The following is a 12,104-nucleotide window of genomic DNA, read 5'->3' as shown; positions in this document are numbered from 1 at the left end:
AGGTACCAGAGACTGCTTTTGTCTATCAGTCTTGGGTGTTTTGATAGTGCCTGATGATAAAAATTGAAGTGGGCCTTCCTCATGCTCATTAACTGTGTTGCTATATGTTCTAGCTATGCCTGCTACTCATTGATGAAAGTGGGCGTCGAAGTGGGAATACAGTGCTACTTTTGTAGTGAGCCTTTGAACATACTCATGAAATTCTAGGACAAACAAATACTGCTCATGTTTGTAGCTCCATGATAATAGACTTCAACAGGAAGAACATATTCTTGCAGTCTCTTTAAAATAAGAGGATTTCATGGTGTTATTTGATATGGGGATTTGACATAAATTTTATTCTGGCATATGATACATATATTCTGATGTAAGACATGCCTTCGTAACGATCTGCTTTTTTAGCTCTTAATTGGTCAAGTAGTGCTCTAAAATCCCCCACTGTTGAGACACAGTTATAAATTTCCCAAATTCATGAATAAACACGCACCACTCGGTTTTTGTGGTATGATATAAGATTGACAGTCATAAGCTGCTTAGGCATGAGAATTGCAAGCAAAGCTATTGGATCTCACATTTAGAATTCAAATGAAGCAACTTGTTTATAGAACATTAACTGTAACCCTTAGTTCTATATAATTCATTTATATTCTAGGAATCATTACATTTTCCTTCTCAAAACTAAGTGTGTGTATATAAAAGCCTGAGGACGAGGTGGGGGAGGCATCTTAGTATAAAAATTTAGTGTAAGATCTCTACAGAGATCACCTTGATGATCTAGTAAAAATCCTTGTCATTAACAATTTTTGGTACAATTTTTCTTTTTACACTGTGAAGCTGCTTATATATAATGTAAGCAAAAGGACTGAGAGGTTATATATGTGTGTGTGTGTGTATATATATATGTATATATATACACACACATATATATATGTTAATACAGAGTTTATGAACTGTTGAGTTATCAACTTACACTATTTCTGTTATGCTTAATGGTCCTACTGCTATGTTTATTTTAAAGCATTTAGTAAGTCTGTATAGATCATCTTGAAAATATGCCTGTTTCTTGATTTTGTGCTGTTATGCTCTGATCAGACATACTTCAGAAGTAATCATTTGTTATGAAATCTGCAGGTATCTTGGTATGTGTGGCTGTAAAAAGGTGACTGATGTAGGAGTTCAGGCTTTGGCAGGCAGCTGTTGCCAGCTTTATCTTGATCTGAGTTCTACAGCAACAAGCAAGAGAGGGTAAGACACTTGTCAGAGGTTTATAAAATATTAGTATTCTCCTTCATTTTCTGTCTCTTTTTTTTCTGTAAGAAATATATTAAAATTGGGGGGGGTCGTAGAATTTTCATCACTAATTATGAACATTCAAACATAGACTGTGTGTGTAACCTTCTGTGTAAAGAATACACAGTGGGCTTCACTAAAGAATAAATGTATACTAATCACACTGCAATTGTTAGTGTTTGTTTCATTCCCTTCTATAAGCAGAAAATGTGCCAGAAATCCTTGGTTAAGACAAATATTTTGTCACAGTGATGCAATTATGAAGATGAGAATGATACTTGCTATGCAGACTTGCATATATTTGAATGTTTTATTTTGCTCATTACCTTTGTTTAGAATAAACCATGAGCATAGCAAAACTACGCAGGTATGTGCGGGGCCTGCCTTAGCAATCGGACTTCTGTTACACAAACATACAAACTCACTCCTTGAATGAAAATTTACCAGAGTCAGCTTTTCTTGTTGTCTTCCTCCTCCTATGCTCCCCTCTGCCTGCCCAATCTCAGCTGGGCCCCCCTCACACCACCCTTGAAGTAACATGGGGACCCCAATCATGTTGTTCTATGGGTAACTAGTAACTTTTCTCCCCAGTGTGATCTAGAATCTCCTGAAATAGAAAATCCTATGTGCACAACCCTAATAAAAATATCCATGCTACTAACAAAGATTTACAGCTGAATAAGAAACTTTTAAAAATGTCTTATGGTTTGAAGTTTACAGCAATTGCTGTGATTGTATTTAGTAGTGCATTTACTTATTTCCTATTTAAAAATCAAGATTGAAGCTCTGTTTGCCATATATTGTCTTGGTAAAATCTTCATGTATCAAATGCTCTTATGTTTATAATGTGTGGAGTTGAATCAAAATGTTTTATTATTCATCTGTGTGTTTTATGCTTTTTCATAAGACACAGATCAGATACTACATGTAGAGATTACAAACAAATGTACTTTTGGAACTTTTCTCTAGATATGGAATCCCTCACAGAAAAGTGAATTTAATAAGTAGGTATGTGTGTTGGAGAATAGCGAGTAGGAAAAATGGTCAGTAATCATTTATAGGTATATATGCAAGGCTTTTATACTTGTAAAGAATATTTGTAAATCTCTGTGACTTTTAGTTGTGGCAGCTGTGATTAGGTGTCAATATCTCATCCCAGAAAGAAAAGAAGAGGCTAATAAACTTTTTTTTTAAAAGAAGGGAAATACTGCTGACAGTTTAAACAAACTGTTATTCTTGGCTGGAATAACTGACAGTAATTTATGTAGGATGTAGACCATTACAGAAGAAAGGTTTTGTCCTTTCCAAGCATTTATTCACAGGAAAGAATGTACTTTGGTTGGTCCCTGGATTCCCTGGAGAATTCAGGCCGAGCAATCTCTGATTCAGTAGATTTTTTTCTTTAAATGTGAATCCATAACAAATATTTTACACATGCATTGACTGTTGCTCATTTCCTTTCTGGTGGTTATAGACACTGCAAATAGCACATTCCCCCCCCCCCTTTTTTTTTTCTCCTTATTAGTGGTGTTTGCATGTATGTTAACAGCAAAATAGGCTTTTTGTCTATTCAAAATATTTTCTTTTTGGAAAGCTTAAAAGCATTTTGTTTTTCCATTTTAAAACTGTCATGTATTTAACTGAGATTTTATATAGTGATGTTTTAGCTCAGATACTCATTTCAAAGAAATACTGTGACCAAGTTGTTGAAAAGCAGGCAGCTTATAATTTTGTTCCTGAACAAAATGCCAGATCTTAATGGTTTAGTGAAAATGAAACCAGAAAACAACAGCAAAGGTATGATCCATGTAACTTATATGATCATTTTCCTTTAAAAATTATCTTTCAGAACACTGTTCTATGCGTATATTGATTTGATTTTTTTTTCTTTAGTTATCCAATTATATGTGATATTTCAAACAGACATGGGACCATTATCTGCATACTAATTCAGGCACATATTCATGGAATATATTCAATATTTATGCATATCTGTAGTGACTGGAACAGCATTTGCTCAGGTCACAATGAATATGAAGATAGTGTTATATAGAAAATATATTGGCATGCGTTTTCTCATTCTGAGTTGCAATTTCTCTGCTCACCTCTGAGGCCATTCTGTGTGTTCATGTGCATGAGTGTATGTGTGTATGGGTATGTGTGTACATGCATGCTACTTACACAGACTGCCACAGAAATTAATGAAAATGAATGGCTCCTGTGTAGATGTGTTTCAGAGAATATTTGTAGTTTGTTTGGTACTGAGTTTCATGATTAGCTGTTTCAGCTTCTATTTTGGATGATGCTGGTCTCAAATGTCAGTGAGAATTTTGGTTGAAAAAGGTACATTTTCTTGGACCAGAAATGGTTTTTTTCTTTTTTCTTTTTTTTTTTTAAGAGTTGGATTTGAATCTTAATCTTAAGATTGATATGAGATTTTTTTCAGATTTTTTCAGAAAAAAAGTTTTAAAAAAAGTCTGGATGGTTATTTTAAGGATTTGTAAGAAAAAAAGTGTTAATTGTTGTTGATATATTTGATGGTTGACCAGAAACATTTGTAATCAGGAAAATACCATCTCAAGCGTGTGTATGTGTGTGAACGGATGATTTTATTTTTTTTTTTATATATATATATTCTTTATATACATACATACATATATATACACACACATATACATGTACGTGTATATATATGAGGATTCAGGTGACTGGAATACCAAGGACTAGATGACTAGCATGTGAGAACTGTAATATGCTAGCACAAGGCTCTGTTTGTTTGCTCTCTTAAGATAAGTAGCACTGTTTAATTTTTTGCTTAGCCTGTGAAGGGAAGGTGTATAAGCAAATTCTATGACATACTCTAGAACGGATACTTGAGTGCAACACAGCTCTGTTTAACTTAAAGCCTGAATATAATTGCTGGTTTTGAGACCTGGAATTTGGCAGATTTGGTTTGGTCTTACATGCTGGAGGAACCTTTAAGCTCAGCTGGTATTTCCCCGCCTTTTCTTCCTGAGGCACCTAGAGGTAGGACTCTATCTTGCAATGTTGAATGTGATGTTCTTCCACCTCAGGTATTCCTGGCAGCTTACAAAGACCTCTTCCCATCATGTTGCTGGTGCTTTTCTTTTTCCTTTTCATGGAATCAGAGAAAATAGGTCTCAAAGGGCCTATGCCCCAAGTAGGATATCATACCTACCTAGATTATTCTTTAGGGATATGTCTTTTAACCCCTTTCTTTAAAATCCTCAGTGGTAGAGTCTCAGTAGATGAGGGCTGGAAATGCTTACAGGCTGGAAGAGTAATAAGGGGAAATGTCATATGTGTAATTTGCTTTTAGCTAGTCAGAGGTAGGATACTGGGCTAGATGGTTCTGATATAGCCCTTCTGCCTTCTTACGTTATGTTATGTTGTCTAGAAGCAATATATTCCTTACTGTTAGATTTTTTTTTTCCTAGTGATCAACAGGTGGTTCCCAACATCCCTTGCAGTAGCCTTTTATATTGAAGATTGTTCTATTTCTGTTCACTGTTTTTCTGAACAACCCTAGTTTTTTCAGCCCTTTTGTATAGGGTCATGTTTCCTAGGCTGTGATTATTTTTGTTTTTCTCTTCAGGAATCTCTCCAACTGATCCATGTGGCAAAAACCGGGCATAGTTCTCCCACTGAGACTCTATTAGAGCTGCACAGAGTGGAAGTTTACTTCAGGTGTCTCTGAGGCTGTGCTCCTCTATATACATCACAGTATGATGTTTGCTTTCTTGGCAATGCCATTGCACTGCTGATTGATGCCCATCTTATGATCCACATACCCCCTAGATTTTTTGCTGGAGAATTACTGCCTATCCATTTTTTTTCTCAACTAGTGTCTGCAGTCAGCCATGCCTGCCTTAGTGTACTGTCTTACACTTGTCTTCACTAATTTGTATTTTCCAACTTGCCAAAGTATTTTTGAATTCTGATCCTACTATTTTACTTGCTTGCAGGTATTCACAGCTGGATAACATCTACAAGTTTAATAAGAATATTCTCAACTCCATCGTGATTGTTAATGAAAATTTAAATAGTTATGTATCTGTGACAGATCTCCTGTTTGATCTTGAACCAGAGGAAAATACTCTCCATGGCTTTTCCAAAGGATTATTTTCACTTATATAACAATTATTTCATGTAGACTGTTTTTCCTTAGAGGGTGCTATATAAGTTACTATCTAAATCCCTTTCTGACCCTAAAGTACTATGATGACCTCTGCTGCTGATGCTTCTCCTCTCTCATTCACAATTTCCTAACTGTTTACATGGTAAAGTAGCTTTAGAACATTTTTTGTGCACTTTTAGCTTCTTCTGATGTGATTTGCCAGCTTGAAACAAAGATTTACACTATCAGTAACTTCATCATAGGTTCCCTAAGTCATTACAGTGAGAGTATTTTTTCTCACATGACTTGTGATTAAATTTCTTGCTACTGTATTCTCATTTAGAAAATCTAGAAAAAGAATTGTCTATGTATAATTATTTGTACAATGAAGGCAGTTTGATCTTTATGTATCTCATACTTGAATTCTAGATTTCTGTTTTTCTGTAGTAAAAAAACAACTCTATCTGTTAATAGATTTACAGAGAAACAGGGAAGTGACTTACACTTATTATGGCTCTATTTCTTGTTTATGATTGTAAGTCTTAGTATTCTGATTGTAACAAATTGAATCTCTTTCTAATAAGAGAATTATTTACATTTAAAAAGAAGACTGTCTTCTCTGATGGAGTTGTTGTGCGTCATGGGTTTCAGAGCTTCATGTTGAGTGAATAGTTACCAGCAGATGTAATGAAGGCACTCTTTTTATCATAGTTCCATGTTTAAAGAGGCTTCTAATTAAAATACAGAGAGCAGAATTGGTAAAAGAGCAAAAGAGCTTTTCAGAACATTTTCAATTTCCTATCCTGAATCACAGTGTATTAAGATTCTGAACAGGGTTTCATAGGTACCTATAGTAACGTGTATTTTTTGTTGCCTTTTTTGGTTTTTATAGAGTTCAGTGTTATAATAATATCCAGTTTATTTCTGTTTGCTCTTGTCCATTCATACATAACTTACGTAAACTTATCAGTTAATCCAGAAGTGAATACTCTTTTTTTCTGCTGTGATAAAAGTGAATTAAAGTGCATTTGTGTTGACTACTTGTGCTTTTGGTAATTATACTTAGCTTAGTGCTGTGTGTAATAAATTATAGGGATAATTTTAAGGGACTTCCATGGCTGTGAGTACCTTCTACATTGACTCCAGTGTTCTCTGCATTTGATAGATCGGACGAAAAGCCTTTCCATTTATGCTCCAGCACTTATCAATGAGTTAGACTGACTGAATATTCTAACCCTAAAATAATTGCATCAATTTATTTTGCAAGGATAGGTTGCCTGGTTTAATATCTCATTAAGGATGAAATAAAATTGTATAATTTAGAAGGAAAGTGCTCTTCCTATATTTTATCACACAAGAAGAGCTGTTCTAGCCATTCAAGGATTTCAAAAAAAGAAATGCTTAGCAGTGGTCTTCTCATGCAGATGGTGTATAATTTTGCCTCTCTGGGCTACATTTTGACCTGACTGCATGTCTAGAAAAGAAGATGGGACATACCTGCATTGTATTTGACTAGAACTCAAATACTGGAAAGCTGTATCTGTTTGTTTTCCTCTCTTTTCCAGCATTCTGTGCCATCCTTTCATGATGTACAAGAAAAAGCAGACTCTTCTTTCCTTGTCCATGTGTAGTAGTAGAGTGGGCCTGCCTTCTCCTTTCTTCCTTCTTCCCCGCAGTGCCCTTACTGTCCTTTGGGAAGTTATCTTCGAAGAAGATACAAACTATACTTAGACATTTCAAAACTTCTTTTATTGCAGCTGGGCCTTGGAATCCAAAAGTCCATATCTGGACTTGAGCTCAGTATAAATGTCTTCTGAGGGTTATCCTTAATATCTTAGAGTTATTTTTTATTATTGCTTTATATGGTGATGCTGATTCAGCACACACACGAGTGAGGTTTCATGCCCTCACCTATGTTTCTAGTTTTACAGGTTTTAGCAAGAGGTCTTTATGCCATCATTTGTTCCTGCTCTCAGTTGCACATTCAGTATAGGTGTCCTCAAAGAGTTGGAAATTCTTGCTATAAATCAGACCAAGAGGTATGTTGCACTTCTTGGTAAGATTTCTGGAAGTATTTAGGAAATTACTTTTACTGCATATGAATGTAAAGAATGAATCACTAAGGCATAGTGAGTGCCACGTGATGCCTGTTGTTTCATATACGGTTTCTTTTGAGGTTAGCATTTACATTGGGAAACTTTTCGGGAATGTGTGCATTATTTAAAGCTACAGTGAATCCACAGGCAGAGAACTGTAATTTTCCCTGTTAGTGTTGCTACTTAAGGGTGATCCTCTTGTGTTTGCATTATTATCATAGCAGAAGTGATAGTCCTGCAGACTTGAAAATCAGGTCTAGCTTCTTGACCATCAAGGACTACTTTCTGCTTTTGCAGGCTTCCTCTTTCAATTTACATTTTAGACATAAAGGATAACCATTCCAAAGCCAAACATCTTTTCTCCCATTTTTTCTTAGATACCAGGAAGTAGAAAGCACTGCAGTTCTCTGTAGCGTAACTGATACAGTCAAAGGTTTATGTCCCTCAACAGAAAAATTTGCACAGTCTCTTTCAACAACCCAGACTTTTAAATCTTCCTCTTTCTTACAAAGGGGAAAACAGGTACATATAGCCTTGAGCTAGCTTTCAGGAACTAACTTGTGTCCAGAACCAAATATTACCCCTGCTGCCCAGCTCCTTCTTTCTTCAGCCAAACAAATCGCCTATGTCTTATTTGGATTGTGTCAGCTCAAGGAGACTTCTGGTTTTTTTAGTTTAACATATGTGCATCCTTACATACCTGAAACCCACAATTCTTCTTCATGGGATGCAACTGTCAGTGACCATCTTTCAGCAATAATTTAATCACAAGATTATTTACGTCAGAGCATTATTTACATCAGATTATTTACATCTTGTGACATCAATAGTCAAATTTTATCAAAACTGAAATGAGTGAAGTCATCAGAATTGATTTTAATTTCTCAGTTGTGATTAGTTACAATTTTATATTTATGTCTTTCTGTGGAATTGTTTCTAAGTAGTACTTTCCTGCCCCATCTTTTATTGAAAAATAGACAATTTTTGTTTAGCTTTTGCTAGTTACTAACTAACACATAATCATTTTCTAAGCTTATTCTTTGGGTTGCAATAAGTGAACAAAAATAGCTGCTTAGACATAATTATGTTCTTTGAAAATGGGCACTAATTATAAAAATCTTAATTGAAAACAAGCTCTTACATCTTACTGCATGGTAGACAGGCTTTGTAGTATAGTATGTATTCATGTTAAAATATCAATTAAAGAGTCACAAAAAATAATTAAAATGAGAATGATCCTCATATTTCAAGCTATAGGTTACACCTGAGATAGACTGGTAAATCCCTCATTGCCACTTATTTTCCCTAAGCTCTTAGATGCTTTGCTTTGAATTACAGTGATTGCTCTTACTTTCATGAAACCAGTTATTGTATAAAAAGCAATCAGATCTTTTTCAAAAGTCCAAAATCATGTTATGCTTGTTTCTGTGTTTATTTAAATGTGATGGAATCAATTTCATTTTGGAAGTCCTGTTGGCTATGTCCTCACTCCCACCAAGACTTGCAACCATGTTTAAGTAGGTAGCTTGTCCTATTGACTTTGATCATTTTACTTGCATGGTTACATTTAAGTTTGTTTTTAGTGTTCCCATGATTCAGACTGGATAGTAAATACTGATTCTTCAGGATATGTCAGTTAAAATTAATTTTTCTCATGTCTTCTTTCAGCCTTGTAACTGCAGACACCTTTGGTGGGTTCTGCACGTCACTTACTCAGATGGAATTAAAGACAGTTGAAACTGCAGTGCAGAACGTAAGTATTGTATCCTACAGGAGAGGGTTAGCAGTCTCCAAAGTGGGCTAGAACAAAGGAGAAATACCCTTTTGGTCAAGTTACAGAGATTAAGTGAATACCACTGGTACATCTTGCATTTAATTATTTTGAAAAGTCTAGAAGAACAGCCAGTCCAAAGATTTGTCATATATGCCCCTTTCTATTATTCAGCTTTGATATGTACTCTATTTATTACCTGTTGCTTAGGTTGCCTGACCTGACCTTGCTGAAGTTATTTGCAGAATTCTTGATGAATCTAAGAATTGCCTTGTATTTATATGGACTGGTTCAAGTTCAGCTACTGAACCCACACAAATGCCACAGAACAGTTAGAAACTCTTACCATTGCTTACCATTTTTGGGAAATGGGAGTTTTGAAGAAAGAGAGTCTTCTTTTTTTTCATCATAGGGGTAGACATCTTCATATGTTTCTAGATTATGCAGCATTTCTTTACCAGAAATGTGCTACTTGACAATTCTTTTTCGCAATTAATTAGCACTGCAGTGGTCCTGTGAGAACAACCATGGCTCTGTTTAGAGAATTGTAAGACTACATCTCTACTAGTAAGTAAAGGAATGTGTCCGGGAATATTCCTGGGTACTGAAACCAACCCAACCAACATATAATGGCACATTCTTCATGCAGTCAAGACTGCATGCAGACTCAGCTTGGGCAATGATCTCTGAACCGTTCTAATTGCCTGAGAATTGTTTGGAGAACGCTACTTAGAGCAGGCCAAATTTTTGCCAGAAAATGGTGTAGTAACATTTAGCATAGACAACTCCATTCTAGTATCTAGGATCATTCCTGATGCAGTTAAGTGGTATAATAGTATAATATATTATGCTAGTATAGATGCAGCTATTGTGCTAATTTCAACATATTAACATTTGTTAATGGTAAGATTAATTTCTGTGATGCTTTAGAACCGCATTAATGGCTGCTACAGAAGTTTGACTGTTTACATTGAAGTTTTTTCTAGAGACATAAGTCAGGTTTTAGGGATCTGTTATGTTGTGAAATGTACAAAGATGTATGTTGAAAAAATGGTCTCTGCTTCAAAGATCTTGCATTGGAAATCCTCATCTCTGCACTGAGGACTGTATAAGTTCTAGGAGAATCAATATAAGTTTTAAATTAGATGAAAGCAGCAAACAAATTGATGGTGTACTAATTTGATTGGTGAAGATTATGATTCTACATCAGTCTGTACACATAGATCTGTTAGGAGTGTTTTGTGCTCAAGAGTTCAGAAAATTTTGCCAGCAGTTTGCTAGGAGTCAGGAATGTGTGCTTACAGCACTGACATTCCTCCTCTCAACAGCTAGAAGATCTCCACCTGACGTCTGCAGTAATGTTACAGTGGAAGATAAAGGAATCATTTGCCGTGCGTAGATGAGAAAAAGGTAATGTTACATGGTTCAAAGGAATAGTGAGCAAACTGATTCTCTGTATTCAGCCTTTACTCTGTGTTTTACTTCAATTCTTAACTCATTTGCCTGTCTGAGAAGATGAAGTTAGTGATAACTCAAAGTGTATTCCATTCAAAAAAAAGGAGACAAAAATTTTGCTTTTGTGAGAGACCATTGTATTCTGCTGCCTCCTTGCAAATAGGAACTCTCAATTATCAAGCCATGCTTGTAATCCCATTTAGTGGGACAGAGTAGACAGATCTTAGAAACAAAATTTGAAATAGATTTGAGAGATTTGAAATATATTTGTTCTAAAGTGTAGATAACTATCAAAATGGATAGAGGCGTTTTAGACCTCTACATTACTTATATCACTTTTATAGCTTTCAGGCAGGCCACTAAGGCCTGCTTTTGGACTCACACTGGCTAGTTACATGCCACCCCTTTTGAAAAACCCTATCAAAATTTCTTCTGAGAAACAAATGAACCACAAACAACATTTGAACTCCTAAACGGTTCAGTGTTAGAATCTTGTATTGACTTGTCCTTACTGAAATATCTTCAGGTTCTTACTGAAATTTCTTCAGCACTGATATGCTGAAGAAGAGAAGAATTAGCTATTTAAATTGGACATGTGGATAAAGTGTCTTTTCCTGACCTTGAAAGTTATACACAGAAATTCATCTTCTGTTACTAACGTTTACAAATTCTGCTGTTATTTCTAGAGGTTTTTTTCCTTTCCCAGTGTGTATATCACTTCCCTTTCTCTCCCTTGATTTCTGTAAAACATAGAAAATGAAATTCGAACCTGATCAACAGTTTTTAGAATTCTTCATTTAATACTAATTTATAGTTTTCCAAAAATAAAGCCTCCGCCCTTAAGATGATGTTATGCATAGATCTCTGTGCTTACAGAATTCATAAAGGTCTTCTTAAAAATACTTGGCAGAATTTAGGGTTAACTCATTTTTTTGTTTGTGGGTATCAGGGTGTGCTTGTTGGCGAGCTTCTGCCGTGTCAATCTGGAATATGTGAAGCTCAGTTTCTGCAGAGATGTCATTTTGGATGCAATTAAAAGACTCTATTAACTGCAAGAGGTAAGAGTCTGGCTTTCCAGAAAAAAACATATTTTTAGTCCTTAACTACAATTGCAGCATTTTCTGTTAGATTCTGATAATTTAGTGGGAATATGAAAGCATTATTACTGTCATATGCAGAATATGTTTCTCAGCTCATTCAAGGTGAACTTTTAAAATGCAACTAGTTTGTGTTAACCTTACTGTAGTTTGTTGGCAGTGCAGTGTGTCCCAATGTTTTTTTCATTAAGAGTGGCATTGTTAAACTACCAACATTTATGTTTTACATTATTTTTTCAAAATGACGGATGATGATA

General features: G+C 35.2%; 1 long non-coding RNA gene across 1 annotated transcript; it reads left to right on the top strand.

The window, feature by feature from the left end:
• The first annotated feature begins 1,143 nt into the window (after nucleotides 1-1,143).
• Nucleotides 1,144-11,809, top strand: LOC135325024 (uncharacterized). The gene is made up of 4 exons (XR_010386244.1): nucleotides 1,144-1,245; nucleotides 9,193-9,277; nucleotides 10,624-10,705; nucleotides 11,700-11,809. It is a non-coding gene; the product is annotated as an uncharacterized LOC135325024 (long non-coding RNA).
• Nucleotides 11,810-12,104: the final 295 nt, after the last annotated feature.

This window comes from Dromaius novaehollandiae, chromosome Z (genome assembly GCF_036370855.1).
Source record: "Dromaius novaehollandiae isolate bDroNov1 chromosome Z, bDroNov1.hap1, whole genome shotgun sequence".
Taxonomy (NCBI): domain Eukaryota; kingdom Metazoa; phylum Chordata; class Aves; order Casuariiformes; family Dromaiidae; genus Dromaius; species Dromaius novaehollandiae.
The sequence above is the reverse complement of the archived record's forward strand: the minus strand, read 5'-3'. Positions and strand labels throughout refer to the sequence as shown.